Source organism: Vidua macroura, chromosome 1 (genome assembly GCF_024509145.1).
Source record: "Vidua macroura isolate BioBank_ID:100142 chromosome 1, ASM2450914v1, whole genome shotgun sequence".
NCBI classification, from domain to species: Eukaryota; Metazoa; Chordata; class Aves; order Passeriformes; family Viduidae; genus Vidua; species Vidua macroura.
In genome coordinates this window covers 53,650,838-53,663,462 of record NC_071571.1, presented here as the reverse complement: position 1 = coordinate 53,663,462, position 12,625 = coordinate 53,650,838, and the positions used below count along the sequence as shown (strand labels likewise).

At 35.4% G+C, this 12,625-nt stretch overlaps 1 protein-coding gene across 1 annotated transcript in view; it reads left to right on the top strand.

The window, feature by feature from the left end:
• Window positions 1-12,625, top strand: part of SUGCT (succinyl-CoA:glutarate-CoA transferase) — a 323,796-nt gene that overhangs the window by 147,288 nt on the left and 163,883 nt on the right. The gene's annotated exons all lie outside the window — the stretch shown is intronic.

Genomic DNA, 12,625 nt, shown 5'->3' with positions numbered 1-12,625 from the left:
GCATGACAAGCCCTATTTATTGTAAGAATCTGTTGGATTTTTCAGTGTTACACATTCTTATTTTTAGGACAAAAGAATATGCACTTAATAGGAGTGCATACTTAAGCATTTCTAAGTCATGTGTTTTAAAACACAATATATATTCTTTATATAGACTGGTATTTGTTTAATTGTTTTTTTTTTCTTAAGGCCTAACTTCAGTAAATATGTTGCTAAAACTAGTGTCAGTCATAAATATGTGTTATTAAAAGAAGGTGGCATTTAGTGTCTCCACAGTGAAATTTCAAAATATTTGGAAATTTCAGTAACATGCTTTCATGTCTTTATCCTCTGAACATGCTCTTTCAGAATCTAAAAAATGAAAATGATTCTCAGCCAAACAGCCATTGTAATTGAAATTAAAAGCACAGCAAGACTAAGGCAATTGCTAATCAAGTAGTTATCTAACTTTATCCTTTATTACGAGCAGTTTTATGAAAGTAAAAGCAAATTATGGGTTCTTGTGACATGTTTGCTCTTCTACAAGACTTCAATCCATGCATATTTCCTATTTTACAGCAAAATGCAAATGCATTCATTCTCACTGTGCATGTTTTACTTCACTTTTTAGATGAGTGATGGAAAAATAAGCATGAAATAAAAGCACATGGAGATAGTTTATATCTTCACAAGTCATCTAGGAGAGGGTGTCACTGTGATTTCACAATACAATACAATACACTTTTTCCAAACTTCTTGGTGGTTTTAAGTGAATTTCTGTTTTGAACACACCAAATTCTGTAGATACAAACCTTCTGCTCCTTCAAAAGGAAACACAGATTCACTCCTCACTCTGTAGTTGTATTCTCTTGGAGATTATTGCCTTTGCATCAGTTTGGCCTTTGTCAAATCAAAGAAGCAAAAGCCAGTGCTGCAATCTTAGTTCATGTAGCTGTCTAACTGACCATCTAAATAACCCCACAACTCAGTGGGGCAATGGGTGAAACTGAAAAAAGTGTTTACTTAAGTATGAATATGGTTTGTTTTTGGCTATGTCATTAATTGAAAATTAATATGCAAGCCAGGTCGATGTTGAAAAGACAACAAATTACACTAGATAGCCAGTGAGTTTGGTTTGTTAATTCACTGTTTCCTTTATTTCTGATGAAACTTAGAGTAGGTAGGCCAGCCTTTGGGTCGCTGGAAAGAAACCTCAACATGAGTATTTAACATTAGATCACAAATTCATTTATAGAGGCTGCTACTTTACTAGAGGGAGTGTGGAGAATTTAGTGCTAATTATTCAGTCTTGACTTCTCAGCAGATCACAACAGAAGTCACAGAATTCTTAAATAGATTTTAGGCTTTTGTAATAAAGGTATTTTTCTAGGTTTCTGTCAGGAATGTTTTTTATTGCTTTTTGTAAGTCTTCCAATGAAATGGGAAGAAATAGTTGTTTTACCAAAGTATAAAATCTATAGATAGCAATTAAAGGCTTGAAATGTATATATATATAGTGTAATTAGGAATTATTTTACCAATTATATAATAAAGAACATAGTCCTCCTGCAGAGGAATCTTGCCTGCTGATTTGTGTGGTTGTTTAGTAAGGCATCACATTTACCTGAAGTTTTGAGTCAAAAATTGCATGTAAAATAGGTTGCAGCTTGATTTAACTGGATTAGAAATTATGAAAGGGGATAATGTGAGATTTTTTCTTAGAAAACCTCCATGTTCTTATTTATGCTTATGAAGTAAGTTATGATCTCCTCAAAGGTGTTGTGCCCCAAATTCCTGTTTCATGTTTAATTTTAGGATTTGCTCAAAGTCTCCAGAGAGGTTACAGAAAGTAATAAAAATGTGTAGGGAGATTGCAGTAGCTGATTAAATCCATAATTTTTTCTCTGTTTAGGTCCTCCACATTTTAGTTGGTTGAGTTAAACAGTGAAGTTCTCCCTTGTCAGTCCCCTGCATTGGAGTAATTGCAGCTGTTCTCAGGAGAGTAAAAGACTAAGCATATTTGCTGATCTTTTCTGTTACCAAAGCAAAGGATTTTTCCAAATGTGTGTAGCCTCATGCTGATATGCACTTTTCCTAGCAGAGAAGTATTTGACACATAAACATTTCTTTCCTGCTTTCTTGAAATACTGAGATTATGGACTGACTTTGCTCCTTTTAGAAAAACATAGCTTAAAAGCAGGTTGCTGGGTTCCCTCCTCCCCACCCTCCCTTTTTTTTTAATATTCTCTGTTTTAGGAATTTGCTTCTTTAGACAACAATTACGCAAAATAGAATGGACTAACTTTTTTACTCAATCAATCACTAGAATATGGTTTTGGAAGAGGTAAAATTCTTTGTAATTTATATCAAATTCATGATGTCAGTACTGAGGCTAAATTAATCCAAGCCATCTATTTTTCTGATCCATTGAGCTGCCTACCAAAAAGCTGAAAATGGCGAGATCCCCTGCAGTTACTTTCAACAAGTGTAGCAGGAAGAGGGTCTGTCAAAGGAGCCTGGAAGTAGTTCACAGCAGAGACATATAAATTATTGTCTTTAGTTCAATTAGAACATCTCATGCATCTCATACAAACTAGATCTTTTTCTTCATACTGAGGAGATCTGAGGTTGGTTATCAATTATTTGCCTGGCTTTGGTATTTAGAAATTTTAACTTCATGCCAAGTTCATCTTTTTAATAAAATCTAACTCGCTTATTGCCCCAAATATATTTATGAGTATTCTGACTTTTCATATTCTTTGGAAGGTTTATGATAAATTCTAGATTTTTGGTAAAATGTCGCTTTTAAAACACAAATGTTTAAGGAAAATTTGACTTTTGGCTGGAAAAATCTAACTTCATAGTATTTTGTATTGTGGAAGCAACATACTTTTGGAACAGTTGAAATTTTTTTTAACAGCTGACTTAAACTCAGTTAAATGTCTTACACATTTGAAAACACTTCTCTATTTTTTTAAAATTGGTGCTGTTTTATACTGCCATAAATCAAGATAAGCATAATGATGAGTAACAGCAGAAGGCAGAATAGAAACACCTTTATTTCATCTATATTCATTTTGAGGCAGAAGGGTCTTTATAGATTGAGTGAACTTGGTTGTCTCCACTAAGTTGATGTGTTAAAACTCCAGCTTTAAAGTGTGGCTAAATTCACAGCTTTGCATGCGATGGCAACGGTTGAGTGTTGATTTGTGCATTTTCTTGCTTTTAAACACCTGAGAATCAGTTGTTTCTGCAAGGAGTGTTCTATGAGCAGTTTAGCATAGCAGGGCTTTGAAATATATTTTCTGGTTGATAAATAAAATAAGTGCCAAGAAAGAGATAGCTACAGTAGAAACAAGTTATATATGCTCTTTTCAGAACAAGATGGAGTCTTCACCTGCTTGTACTTTGGCCTTTTCCTAAACTCAAATAGCTCCAGGGAGTTGAATCTGAAAGGTGATGAGCATTTTTGACCCCAATCCATCAACCAGCATGCTTCTCATGCAATGTTGCATTCACAACAGTGTGATTATTCATGCTTATTTTTTTTACACTTTACTGGTCTACACATTACAATGTTTAATAATTTCCATTTCATTATTGAATTTCATATATTCTTCCCATATAAAAGATTTTCTTTTAGCTTTTTTTTGTGTCTGTTGTGACTGCCTGCCTCAAATGGTTTGCCGGTGTTCTGCATGGATGAAAAAGTAGGTGGTGTTGCTGGGTTGCCTTTTTTTGGAATTGTTTGCTGTGATGTTCATCCCTATATGCCTAATCTCTTTCCCTCTGCTGGAAATACTGTCTGTTCCTCTTGCTGCTATTTGCAATGCAAATTCATTGGGCCTTTTTAAAGATATGTGTGTGCCTTTAAGTATATATATTGCCTATTTTTTGCAGAAAATTACAATTTTATCATCTAGATGCACTCAAATCTATGATGTGATAGCTGACACACTACACTGTCATTTTTTTTTCTCATGTATTTTATTGAGATTTTAAAAGTTCTTTGGGTGAAGGGGTGTGCTTCCAGCATTCATTTACATGCTTCATTTCTCTGTAGCACTAAATACATAGGAACAATACCAGCAATGTTAATTAAAGGATATGCATTAATGCAAAAATGCCATTATAATATAGTGAAAATTCTAGCCATTGTACTATGCTCACTAGCACAAAATTGTTTGTCCAATTTAGTGAATTTACATATTTTCATTAATTGGAAACTTCTTTTATTTCATGCAGTGTTGCATGGATCATACAATGTAGTTTGTGAGTTCAGACTTTGTAACCCAATGGTATGTAAAATACTGTCTGTTTCCCTGGGGTCCCTACTGGGGCCAATATTGTTTAAACTCCTCATTAATGACTTGGACAGGGGACTGAGTGAACCTCAGCATGTTTGCAAGTGACACCAAACTGGGGAGAGAAGTTGATATATTGGAGTGTAGCTGCTATTCAGAGGGACTTTCACAGCCTGGACAAGTGGTCTAGCAGGAACCTCATGAAGTCCAAGAAAAACAAATATGGGGTCCTGCACCTGAGACAGAAAAGCCTCAAGGAGAATTAGAGCTTAGGAATTGACTGGATAGAGTGCAGATTTACACATAAAGACCCAATGTCTTCATGTCTTCATAACAGCAAGCTGAGCAAGAGTCAGCAGTATGCCCTTGTGAGAAATGCTAATTCCTCGTTGCACTAAATAAGTAAATCATAGCACCAGAAGTGCATGTTGACATAACAGGCAATGGGTGTAAGTTGCAGCAAAGAAAATTCTCATTAGATATAAGGAAGAAAAGTTTTGCAGTGGTTTTAGATCAGATATGCTGTGAAATTCTCATCCTTAGAGACAGTCAATACATGCCTGAACAAGACCCTGAACAGCCTCTGCTTTACAGAAAAATTGGACCAGAAGACTACTGGAGGTCTGTGATGATCTACTAACGATGTATTTAAAGTATGATTGTATTCATTGTTTCAAAGACACAAGTGAGTAGGCATGAAAGCACAATTGTATGACTATGCAAATGTTTCTTAGAGGATTTTGAGTGCAAGCAATACTTAAAATGGAGAAGGTATGGGACTGTCAATATTCCAGTAGTTTAGAGGCATGTTCAAACTAAAATTTCAGCAGGTCTGCTTTTATTTTTTTCTTTTTACTGGTATCACTTCTGCCTTTTTCTGCAGTGGATGATTTTTTACAGTAAGAAATTGGATCAGTTTGCCAGCACCTGCAGAATAAGGAGAAAGAGATTTCCCTGCACAACAGATATATTTCTGAATAACTCTTGTTTTTTAAATCTGAAGGAAAAAAAAAAAAGAAATAAATGAGGAAAGAAGTGATTTTAAGGACCACTGTATTAGGAAAAAAAGGGGAAAAAAAAAGGTGCATAAACCAGACAGTTTTATTTAAAGCATCCAGAGCTGATAAGGGAAAAAGAAAGGAGATACAACACACAGGCTGCAAATGCAGTTCTCATGATTTAAATCTGGAAGCCTGTGCAGTACATCTGTTTAACATCTTGCAATTTCAAGAACTGTGCCTTGAAACCTTCTGTCACAGTTACACATGAAATAAAAGGTTATGTTATGACTTTCAGATGCAAACCTGTAAAAGCTTTATCTAACAGCATACCATCTTTTATTAACCCATTGCTGCTGCTCACCCATAACTCTCTTTTGCTAGTGATGTTGTGAGAGATTCTACTGTATAATAAATGTCAACTCTGAAACAATAATTTTGTAATTGCATCAAATTACAAAATTGTTACAATTGTTTGTCGTATGTAAATAGAAAATTTACATCTCTGTGTATCTCCTCATGTGTTTTCTCTATTGCTCTTATTATTCAGCTGTAAATTTTTTTTGATTAAAAAAATGGAACTGATTATTCTATTTCTATCATAAACTTTGAGAACAAATAGTGACTCAGAATAATTTCAACAGTCTCAAGATTTGTGATGCCAAAAGGGATAAAATATTATAATGGCTTAAAGATAGTATTCTTTATTCAGAGCTCTGATTTTAAGGCTATGAAGTTAAAATAAGTAAGAGTAGAATAGTTGCCTGCTCATTAATTTTTGGTACTTCTGCATTGAGTCAAAGATAAATGAGGGGCTTTATCCCCCAGAAATGCTTCATACCTTTCCAGATCAGATTGTACAAACTTCCATCTAAATATAATGACTGAAGTCTGGTGGTTCCAAAAGTAGAGTCTGGAGGTTGATCATAATGTTTGTCAGTTCTGTATTTTTTCAGAGTGACCTTGGTTAAATTATTCAGCTAGGTAGTGCTGTGTTTTCCATACTTAGAAAATATGGAGGGTAATATTTACCTTGCTGAAACATGCTTTATTCACTGTCTGCCAAACACTTTAGAGGTCTTTGGCTGAAATCTCAATGAGTGCTGCTATTTAATATGTTGATGTGTGATTTGTTGGTTTTCTTTACAAGGCACAGATGGTCCCCAAGAAACAATGGGGGTTTCTTTACCTCAAGGAGCTGATGCCATGCATACAGCAGAAACATCACAACAGTGAGCTCTGCTGTATGACCTACACTGAGTGGGCGTGTGAAAGAGAGAGAGATAGCATTTCCTTCATAGACATACACACCCTCTGACCCAGACTAGGGAAGAATCTGCTTTGCAGAAGGTTTGCTTCAAGGGATTTTCCACATGTATTTTATTATGTTAATGCTGATAGTGGTGACAAGTTGCACATTAAGTAACTGTTTCTTCAAAAATGTCCTGTTTATATTCTCTTTAGGAAAAGTGATGTAATACTAAGTTTCTCAGATAAACAAAGTCATTTGGTTATAGAGTATGTTACTATTGCATACGAACCTTGCTCTCATCTGCCCCATACCTATTCATTTTAGGCCTCTGGCTTTGTACAATGATTACTTGCATGTTTAGGGACAAATGTATTCATATTCACTAAGTTAGTAGCCAGTGGTTTTCACCAGGGAAATAAGTTTAGTATGCTGTTAGCAATTTGGTTTCAAAAATATCGGCAAGGACTTCAACATAAGAGTCAGTGAAACATGTGGTCCTAATCATTTCCTTAAGAAGGAGACATGGTCTATTTTCCATTAGCAATGGTGCTTACAGCAAATGAATAAATATAGAATGAAATTTACATGTGCATTGTAACTTTAGTGTGTGTGTATGCATTCAAACATGCATGCATATGTGTATGCTTAGGCATATGCCCAGTGAGTATAAAATGATGACTGTTGTAACAGAGCCAGCCTTGGAGAACAAGTTGGTTGGTAGATGATTTGGAAAATGTTGTTGTTTACAAATTAATTTCCCCTCCCTTGCCCAGGCAGCAAAGTTGAAAACGTACATTTGCATCATGTAACTGGCATGAAACAGCTACAGTAAAGTTCTTGTAGCAGTATTAGTCTTCTAATATAGCTCTTACTCAGGTATGTAATGACAGAATTGCAGATCTCACCCCTTGCAACATGCTGTTCCACTACACAGAGACCAGCTTTAGCTGGACTGTTCGCATAGAGTATGGCACTGAGAAATGGAAGTAGAGAAAACTGCTGTACTTGGTAGGAGCTGTTTTATCCCATTAAATCATGAGGGTACCAAGAGTCTTTCTGTTGATGCCTTACCCACTTCCTTCTTAGAAGAATTGCCATAAGAGGGTATATTGACTGGCAGAAATTAAGTCCTGTTTCTTCTTTGCCTTCTTGTAACCATCCCACTGCTCTGCCTGGAGCCTTCCAATGGCAGAGCAGCAAAGCAGAGCCCTATTCTGCATTCCTCATTGTTAGGTTCCTGTGGGACATTAGAGCTGGGGTCTGGATTTATTTCCACTTTCTCTGGTTTTAGTTAGCTTTGTCATTCTTGACCCTCTATCATATACAAGGGATAAAAACCAAGGGAAAAAGCAGTGCTTGGTTCTGCCTTGAGCATATTTTGAGTAGACCAGGTGTGAAACAGAATGTAAACTACAACTCTTTTAGTGAAGAATTCTGCCTCAGCTTTTCCCCCTGCATTTGTTTCTGAGGTAGCCCATTCAAAGACGACTGTTTGATAATATTCCTCTCCTTATGCTGCCATGAGCAGCATCTAACCTAAAGATGCACATATAGATTGGGATGACATAATGCCTATGAAAGGAGACAGCACTCCATCATTTTCTTCTAGGCTTGGTAATGTTTGTGTTGTTACATCAGTCTTGGTAATTTCTTCGTTTTTTAATTTGCATATACCACTACATATGATCTTGATAATTGCTAACTGGGAACTGTCTCAATAGTATATTTCAAAGATAAGAATTCACACTGATGAATGCTAAAATTTGATCCACAGAATTTTGGAAGTTTCTGAATAAAGAAAGTTTTCTTTCTTTCATAAGCACTGAAGCTGCTTCATATTTGACTAAAAGTAAATCCATAAAATGGGTTTGCTAATAGTTTAATTTATTATTATCATAGACTGTTTCTTTGGGGTTTTTTTGGTGGTTGGAATAAAGAGACAGTGCTTTTCAAAAACCTGTGCCTTTCAAATTTTTTTTTAAGATATTTGAGCTAACTAAAATTATGGTTTTAAAGAAGAGATCAACTTTTCAAATATCAGTGTGGATTTTTGTCATTTTCTCCTCTCTTGTGAGCTTTTCATTGGAGATTTAATGGCATGCTGAATCTGGCATCCTTGGAATGGCTAGCTCCAAGGCTGCAATAAAAAAAAAAATTAGGGTCCACTGCTTATGTTGTGACTCCCCATCTAAAATAGAGATTTTGGCACAGATTCCAAGTCATGTAATGGGCCTTGTTTTGTTGTGGCCTTTTCCTTCTCACGTACTTTATTTTGCCTAAAGGGTAACTCAAGCATTTTTTCACTTTGAACATATTACTTGTGAATCTTCATTGCTGCAGTGTAGTGCATTTTAAATGTGAAAGGTGTTGCTCTGATAATAGATCCTTACATTGGTGGCATATATAATGCAGTTCCACAGCTGTCAATTCAATGTTTACCTACTCCTTAATACTTGGGTTTCAACTTTGAGAAAGCAATTTCAGTGTACATCAGTTCTGTCTTAAATAAAACAAATTCTAGAGGCATCATACACCCTGGAAAGGTACTATTTTTCCCTGAGTTAGTTTAAAAATAAGATATGTTAGCTGCACTGGGAGCTTCACTGTGGACATGCACTCCTTCTGTCACATTTTCGAGGCTGAAGTCATTGGTACTGTAACATTCTCTAATTTCTGTTAGTAAATTTATGTAAAATCCTGCATCTGTCACTTTTGGGACTGGATGCAGATTATCAAAATAAATCTCTCCTGTTTCCTCTGCTGTATTCCTTTGCTGTATTGTCATCACTTATCCCCTGTCTTGTGTATTATTCATGGTCTTGTTTTCAGATGAGGGAGGACATTAGTTCACAAAAGTAAATGTGTTCATTTAAGCTTCACTCAAGTCAAAATTTTCCATTTAAGAAAACTGCTTGTCCATAACTTCAACAGGACTTTCAGCATGTACTTAAAATACTTAAATGTTTAACTGGAGAGGTATGGACTAAGTCTTTCCTGAATCAGAGCCATAATTTCTGAAGTGTCAGCTACACAACCTGTTGTAGAATATGCTTTGACAGATGGATCTAGGTAATGTGAAAGCCATAGAAAAACATCTTTGTGGGGAAGTTGTTATTTCTTCTTATATTTCAATTTTTCCCCCCCCGTGTTCATCCTGGGGATAGCAATTACTACTGCTTACATTTTATATATATAATATGTACATATATATGTGTGTTTATATATGTCTACTTATATGTGTGTATATATATATATATATATATGAAAGTAAATTTCTCTATTTGCCTTTTGTTATTAGGTGCTGTCGCAGAATTTTTTCCTTTTGCTTCTAACAGTGTACAATACGTTAATGAAACCATGATTTTTTTTTTTAATAAATTGCTGTTGTGTCACCTTTCCAGAAAGAGTAAGACTTGATGTAGAAGCCTTACATGTTCTCCTACACAGCTGAATATTGCTGCTAGTGTCTCATTTGAATGTCTGTCCAAGGTTATAGTATCTGTCTCTGGACAAACTGGAGAAAAGGATCAATAAAAAATTAAGGTATATAGGAGGAAATGCAGACTGTTATCAGTCCTAGCTGCTTGGTAGAAATACATCTTCATATATATTTGTCCCTGAAGTTTAGAAGATTCAAATGGTAGGTAGTCTGTGGAAGAGCAAAAAGTGTTCATCTAAATATCCACTGAGTTAAGGTAGTTCAAAGGCATTTGAAAGAGGTTGAGCACTTTCAGAGATAAGCTTCAGAGGGAAATGTGATGATTTTATTAGATGAACTAATAAAATTAGTTTGAGGAAAATACATTGCCAGTCCCTGCTAAAGTCAGTAGGAGCTGACAACATCCTATTTCTCAAAATTAGATCACAGTGTTGCAGATTAAAATACAGACACATTCAGAGAAAAGATGCTTTGGGGCAAATGCTCCATGTGGGCAATATGTTGTTGCCCTTAAGATCCTTGCTACTGTAAGAAGAAATTTAAAATGAGGGAAATGCTTATAGTAAAGTATATTACTCTTTTAATAGGACATGTTTCATCCATGGTTCCAAAAGATGCAGTTTCCTCCACCATTTTTCTGCTTCTGATATGCAGACAGTAAGCAATATTTCAATTTACTTTGCCTGGTTTGTATTCAGATTACAGTTATTAAAGAGCATCAAAAGACAAGGGAATTTCTGATGTTGATAAGTGCCATTGGATAACACTGACCACATGGGAAGTGCAGCTGTCCCAGCTGGTGGTGAGAGCAGAACAGGTGTTTGTACTCAGCACCTCTCTTTCACCTCTGAGGAGTTTGATTGTTTTCTTGTATCTAGAATGATATGTACAAAAGTCACAAAAAGAAGGAAAAATTACCTTGTACTGCAATACTGTCAGTCTTAAATTTAACAACACCTTTTTCTTAGTCATGTTTGTGAACTCAGAAACCAAATTTTTAAAACTTCCAAGATGAAGTCATATTGAGAAGTCATACAGTATTGCTAAGTAACCAAAAATATGGGTAGTTACTGTAGACAATTTCAAGGATGAAGCTGAAAGTACATAGTGCGCTGATTTTTCTTGTGATCAATTGTTTGTTCACAGTTTCCCATTTGACTGTTTTTACACCTACGTTTGATATAAGTGTATACTTTAAAATGAAATAACCAGCTCTATAATTCATCCATTTCTTATAAGTGCATCTCAAAGCTTTTTTTGCTGAAGAGGTAAGTAAGTGTCAGTATCCCTATGTATGGGAAATGGAAGCAGTGGGACACTGAACTGGCTTTACATCAGTTGTCTGGTAGTCCGGATAACAAATGGTATCTCTTGCATTATAGTAAAATATTGCTTAATTTTTTATGTAGTTTAAAGGTACTGGGAATATAACAGATATTTCAAAATTTTCTTTGCTGGTGTGAGTTTTTTGGTTTTGTTTGGATTTTTTCCTGCAATGTGACCAATGTTTAAACCAGCAAGGTTAAACTGCTGTGAACTAGAATTGTGCCAAGTATCACTGATTGATTGTTAATGTAGTAAAACATGATGATTTCAGTTTGGGTTTTACCATTTATTTTTAAGTTTTCTTGCATCTGAAGCTTGAAGTAAAACAAGACAGTGTAAAAAATTGGCAGAAAGAGTGATTGGGGAATAAAAATACCCAAGCCTCACTCAACTTTATAATATACCTTTCTGTTGGATAAAGAAAATGCAAGCAGTATGCAAGTGAATCAAAACTATTCAGCAGAGAATTGTGTTCTTGGTTCATGCCATTAAGAAAATGAAGAGAGAGAGTGTGTTGTAACAACTCTGTCAAGCAGTGATTGATTTTCAACTGTTTTTTTACATTTTGTTTTATTCTTTTACTGTATTTGAATTTAGACTTTCAAATCTGCTTTCCAATGAAAATCACTTTCTCAAAGAGTGGAGCTGACTGCCTAACTCTGGACTGAAATGAGAAACCTCTGCTTGGCTTTTTGCTAATACATCACACAGTGCGGAGATGATGCTCCTGTCCAGCTGGAAGTATTCAGTTCATTGTTCATCCATCGCCATCAGGATGTGTCATGGGAGTTGCCCTGTTTGTTCTATTTTTGCTTCGCTCCTTTTGCCTGCATGGTTTAATAATTTTAAATGCATAAATGATAACCAGGACTTCATCCTAATACATATGTCTGTGCAATGTTTTTATCAGTAACACTCTTTTAGGGAGAGGAGAGCAGAACACACCTCATTTTTGAATCATAGTCCAGCTTCCACTAGGTTTGCATCCTGCTCCCTTTTCTTCTCCCGGCTATCTTATTTTTTCCTTTCTTGAGGGGTTTATTTTCCAGCTTAACCATGCAGACAGATCTTTACTGCATGCTGTGGTATCTGGTGGATTAAGCATAAACCTATCCAGGAATATTATGGGTTCCAATTCAGTTTTGAGAATGATGTACTTTTTGACATTAGGAAATTCGCTTAACAGTGCATCCCAAAAGTAAAAAGGTGTGTTAGTTAACATAAGAAAGAACATATTGAAGTTAATTTATGATGTGATGCTAACTGAAGATGTGTTAGTTTAGAAATTTTTGTGTTGTGATGGGAGGAAATGTAAAATAAATGCTAA